This window comes from Halyomorpha halys, unplaced genomic scaffold (assembly GCF_000696795.3).
Source record: "Halyomorpha halys isolate HHAL.00 unplaced genomic scaffold, Hhal_1.1 Scaffold11.1, whole genome shotgun sequence".
Classification (NCBI taxonomy): domain Eukaryota; kingdom Metazoa; phylum Arthropoda; class Insecta; order Hemiptera; family Pentatomidae; genus Halyomorpha; species Halyomorpha halys.
Window position 1 is genome coordinate 1,663,589 of NW_027111958.1, and position 6,011 is coordinate 1,669,599.

The 6,011-nt window shown below is 26.6% G+C and overlaps 1 long non-coding RNA gene across 1 annotated transcript in view; it reads left to right on the plus strand.

Moving 5' to 3' along the window:
- The first annotated feature begins 526 nt into the window (after window positions 1-526).
- The window catches only part of LOC106678805 (uncharacterized), a 408,538-nt gene continuing 403,053 nt past the window's right edge, over window positions 527-6,011 (plus strand). The window contains exon 1 of the long non-coding RNA XR_010844071.1: window positions 527-986. This is a non-coding gene — a long non-coding RNA (uncharacterized lncRNA). The remainder of the gene's footprint in view (window positions 987-6,011) is intronic.

Sequence of the window (6,011 nt, forward strand, 5' to 3'; positions counted from 1 at the left end):
GGAATAAATGCTTCAACATATTAATTTAATTAATAGGGTTATTAAATAGCATATTATATTTTGTTTATACAAAAACTTCTATAATATACATATAAATTCAATGTATGTTGGATATTGGTTGGAATATGCTAGTTTAGTATAGAACAAGAATGTTTAAAATACTATTTAATAAGTACTTCGACATATTGATTTAATTAATATGGTTATTAAATAGATTATACTTTATTTATACAAAAACGTTTATAATATACATATAAATGAAATCCATGATTTGGTAGGAGGTTGTTAGTTTAGTAAAGAATGAAAATTTTCTGAATACTATCAAATAAATGTTTCAATGTTTTAGTTTAATAAATATGGTTATTAAATTGCATATTATATATTTTTTTTATACCAAAACTTTTATAATATACAGATGTATGAGTTGTTTCGTCGAAAGCGCCAATAGATGGCAGTGGATGCCCCGCCAATGGGAACTCCTCCCCTCTACACTAGTTCGCCTTCTTTAACTTTATTTATTTTTTGCACGTGCGAATTTAGGTCAGTGGTACAGCCTGTGCAGAAAGTGAGTCGCGACTCTTCAGTTCTTTCCTTATCTCTTCGTCGCCTGCTAGTATGCCGTTCTATGTTAATGTAATATGCTTATTGCTTACATTGGATACATTATCTATCAGTTGCCTAGGCGCCATTTCCTACCAGGCCCATGGAGCTGGTAGATAAGTCAAAACATTCTGTTTATAATCAACTCTGCTAAAAAATTCGAAAGGCAGTTTTACTTCTGTCATTTCTATTTTGCATCAACATGACGGACTAATATGAGAAAGTGTACTTGTCAGTGCGTACGTAGGAAGTTCTAAATTTGTGATTAGTGTGTAATTTTATTATATTATGTGTTCGATCCGTTTGGTTTTTATTCGTTCGACATTTTTATTCAAAGGGACAAAACTTGATGTTGCCTAAATGAAACATTGACACCGATAAGTGAGGTTAGTGACCTATGAATTGTTTTATTTTTAGTCTCCTCTGTTTTTTTTTTTTTTGTATACCTTAAGACCAGGGTTTATTCCTTTTCTTTTTAGTTTCATTACACCACATTCCACCAATATCTTGTTATTAAATAAAAAGCAATGTCTGCTATAATCAATTGGAAATATAGCAAATTTAATTCACCTGAATATGGAATGTAATATAAATACAAACTGAAACTATTTTAATTGATATATAATCCCTAAACTCAAATTCAATTTAATAATTACTTGTCTATAATGGTATAGTTAAGTTTTATACTTAAAATTTTTGAAGTTTATTTAATCAAAAATGACTAAAGTCCCAAGTTAGAAATATAAAATAGTTGTTTTCATTTTTTTGTAATCATGGACTATAGCATTTTCAATTTTATTGAATAATTTTAGTTTTATGAGCTGATAATATTTATATATTTAATATACTTGCTTCATACTTAAGCCAAACATGGCATTCTTTATTATTGTAAAACTTTACTGAAATGGTTGTAACTAAAAAAAAAATCTGTTTTCAAATTTTTATAATAATAGACCATAACTTTTGTGAGTAATTTTAGTATTTTTGAGTTTATAATTTTACATGAATCATTTAAAAAAAAATTAATAATTTAATTATTATGCATACTTGATACTTAAAGCCAATAATGGCATTCTTGATATTGTAAAAATTTTCAAGTTTACTTATTCAAATGTTTTACCTATTAAAAGTTGTTTTAACTATGAAATAGTTGTTTTTCAAATTTTTGTAATTATGGATTATACCATATTCATTTTTTTTTAGTTTATAATTTTATATGAATCATTAAAAGATAAAATACACAATTTAATTAATATGATTATTTGGGACAAAAAAAACTTCTTAAATATTGTTAATCAATTTTTAATGTTGAAAATTGTGTGATATTTTAAAGTATGTTCAAAATCTTAACTAAACCATAATCATTTTAATATATATAATAATTGAATTATTTTAATTTATTCATATAAACATTACATTACTGAGATTGTCATGCATAATAACTTATTAGTGTTTTTGTAATTTAGAGGTAACAATAGTAGTGAATCTCATTTCATAATTTCTCTTCCAATATTTTTTTAAAATTTTTTTTACACATTATTTATTATTTTAAAGATTAAGAACATGACCAAATTATATCTTCTTGAATTTAAATTGATTAATGTTAAGTGGATTGGTAACACTACTTGTATATGTCTTAACTTATTTTTAGCTGTGTTCTATAAACAATTTCTCAAACAAGACTGAGAATAATGTTAACATTTTAAAATTGACTTTGTATAATCTACTCATTCAGTTTTAAAGAAATATTGGCACTGATCTTTATTTATATGAATTATAAATCTTTAGTTAAATTTTTAATCTGTTTTCAAAAACATGAACTGTTTAATGGTAAAGTTATTTATTCATTTTTGGTTACTTTAAAATATTCGATGTCTATTCGTTTAGGAGTAATTATATTCTGTGATTGAAATTATAAATCTATATAACCTGTATTTCGTAAGTGTTCAACAGAAACTTGTATAAACGTTAACAGTGAAATGAAGAAAATAATTGGGGGTGTGGTCAAAAAGGAACAAAAAATAGTTATCAACTATTAATATTCCGACGTTTCGCCCCACTTGACAGGACTTTCGTATTAAAAGAGAGTCAGAAATGATTTTTTTTTATTAATTTTTTAAGAAATGATCTCATTTTTGGCACTCCTTATCAACATGAGAGCCCTGCAAAGTGGGGCGAAACGTCAGCAAAGAAATAGATAACTATTTTTCGTTCCTTCTTGAACTCACCCCCGATCATCTTCGTATTTTTTCAGTTACGGACAATCATTTATGTATACATATATAATATGTTAACTATGATACTTCAAATTACTGTTGCGTGTTGAATTCCAATTACTTAAAATTATTTACATTTCTAAGTATACGCTTAAGAATTTATCTTTTATATACTTATGATTCAATACATTTTAAATAATGAGGCACAAGCGACGGTAATGTTTTCGACTACCGGATTCTTTGGGACTGATTTCATGTATCTTTTAAAGAACTTAGTTCTTGTTAAAGTATAACTCCTGATTTATGGTGAACAAATATTTTATCGTTGTGAAATTTTTCATTTTTTCCGTTACCGTATTTTACTCAATTTTTCGTTTACAAATGCATATGATAAGTCACATGATTGAAATTTGACAGCTGAGCAGTTTCGAAAAAATCTAAAATTCTTCTTTAATATTTATATTGTTAGTATTCCATAATATTATAGGTGTTTGGTGAATTCAGGTGTAAGACTAACTAACACTATAAATAGTTTTATATAGAAATAAAGAAGTGTTTAGTACAAAATTTTAACCAACTTCAAAATTGTCACATTCTTGTCCTACGGCATTTGCATTATTATACTGATACTATATTTTAAGTTATGCAATTATTTTTCTTATTTAATACTTTCTTACTGTTTCCAATAGATTTCTTTCTCGCCATTTTATCAGGCATGGTTTTTAGTTGTATTGCTAATTTCAATTAAGGAAAGAAAAAAAAGATTTTACATGGTTAGGTTACATTTCTCTTCAGTAAAAATATTACTGGCTCTGTAATTAAAATTAAATTAATACTTATCAATACTTAATTACTTTATGTATAATATAAAAAATCTATTATAGCCAATTTTTATCGTTTGATATTGATTGCAAAACGTATTGTGGACCATTCTTGTAAAGTTGTTTGAATATAGTTCATGAGCTTTAGTTATGTACGATATTACTTATCATTTTACCGAAAATTATTTTTAATTTTCAAATTCTTATTTGTCAATTATTTTAATCAAATTATTAAAATGTTAAATAAAATTGGTTTGTCGGTTTTAGCCATTAATAATTTCAAAAAAACCTTTTTCTAAGGAAACTATTAAAATTAAGATAAAATACGGTGTGTAACAAGGTTAAGAAATTGTGTTAATTTGTAATTGTAGAAATAAATAAAAATGTTTGGAGTCGTGAGAGCTGAGCAGTTGTGCCCATAAATTCCACTGCACCAGTTTAAGATTAATTTTATTTTTTCTTTACTTCCTATAAAATTTTATTATGTTATCTACTTTTGTTGTATACAAAGCCCCATTTGAAAAGCTATTTTAGTTTCGTTTTGTTGTAACTATAAAATAGTTATTTTTTAATTACGGACCATAACATACTTTTAGTGACTAACTCTAATTATTTTGAGTTCATAATTTTATAAAACTCATAAAAAAAATGAATGAATATGCTTACTTCATACTTATATCTAAAATCCCATTATCGAATATTTTTAATAAGTTTTTAATGTTTAAACTTTAAAGAAAGCTCAAACCATGATCATTTCATTTTCCTGTTTTTATTTATATTTAGAAAAAATACATTAATTTTTATAGAGGAGAAGATGGTTGGGGGTGCGGTCAGAATATAACAGAAATAAGTTGAAATAACTTATTTAATAGTGCCAACGTTTCGGCCAGAATTTCTAGCCTTCATCAGGGCCAAGGACAAAGAACAAGATAGCAACCTATGAATACACAAAATAAAATATAAAAAGAATGACATAAAGTAAATAATTGTACAGAATGAAAATTAAAAAAAAAATAAATTGATGAAAGAATTCGAAAATAAAATGTATATATAGGTAATTGAATAAGTAAGTAAAAATAACATAATTACGGAATTATGTCATTCTGTTTATATTTTATTTTTTTGTATTAATTGGTTGATATCTTGTTCTTTGTTCTTAGCCCTGATGAAGGCTAGAAACTCTGGCCGAAACGTTGGCACTATTAAATATGTTATTTCAACTTATTTGTGTTATATAATGGCCGCACTCCCCAACCATCTTCTCCTGATATATATTATCCACTGTCAACTATCTTCTAATTATATCAACATTAATTTTGACTTTAACTCAGCTATGTATGGAATATATATTTAACACAGTTTTATTTGATACATATATATATTCTATACTTCTATAACGTTTGTTTCCTTTAACAATTTTTTTTAATATAGTATTTAAACGTCCTGAAAATCAAAATTATGTCCATTTCACTCTAACTAACCTATATGGATTTGTTTTCCCCATCGCCCCAAGACTCCCATTGAAGTCCTATACATAGCCATGGTGGGAGGTCAAGTTTTTCATTTGGGATGAAAAAGTCAACGCCCCAGGCCGGATTAAAACCGGCGCCGCCCACAGATCTCAGATTGGTAAGACCTGTGCCTAATCACCTGAGCTAGGGACGCCCCTATTTATGGAATATATAGTAAGGGAAAGTATTGCGATAGTAAAAATTTCGAAGGAAATGTTTTGAGGTCTCCTGAGTTCACAAAACTTAGTCTCGCAAAATGGTCTGTGTGTGTCTGTTGGGAACTGACTAGCTTAGAAACCAAAATTCTTATATGACTGCAACTCGACCGATATATAAACTGCCACTTTATACAATCAATTTTTCAAAACACAAAAATATTAAGAGAAATTAAAAAAGGAATTTTGCTTGAAAGAATATTTTGAAATACTCTTTTCTACATAGCACCTTGCATATTTTACTAAAACATAAAATTGTTGAAAATTGAATTCCAGACTTCATAATAGGAATATAAAATTATTTAATACAACCGATTTCCTCATAGCTCTTCGATGGTGGCAAAATTATTAATAAATTAATAAAAAAAATAACAAAAAATTAATCAACAAGGTTTGGTAAGCTTGCCATCTCCTTATATCATAATTTAAAAAATAAAATTTATATGTGGAGGATTTGGGTCTTTCAAAAACATTTTGAGTTTTAACTGCACGATTTTGCATATTTGGGGTTTTTCACTGCACGTTTTCTAATTTTTTAACTGCAAAAGAAATCAGTTCTCCACTTAACTTATGCTTCCAGAAGTAGTATTTATTAAAATATATAATTTTTATAATGTTATTGGGGTTTTGAAGAAAAAGTTTTAAAAG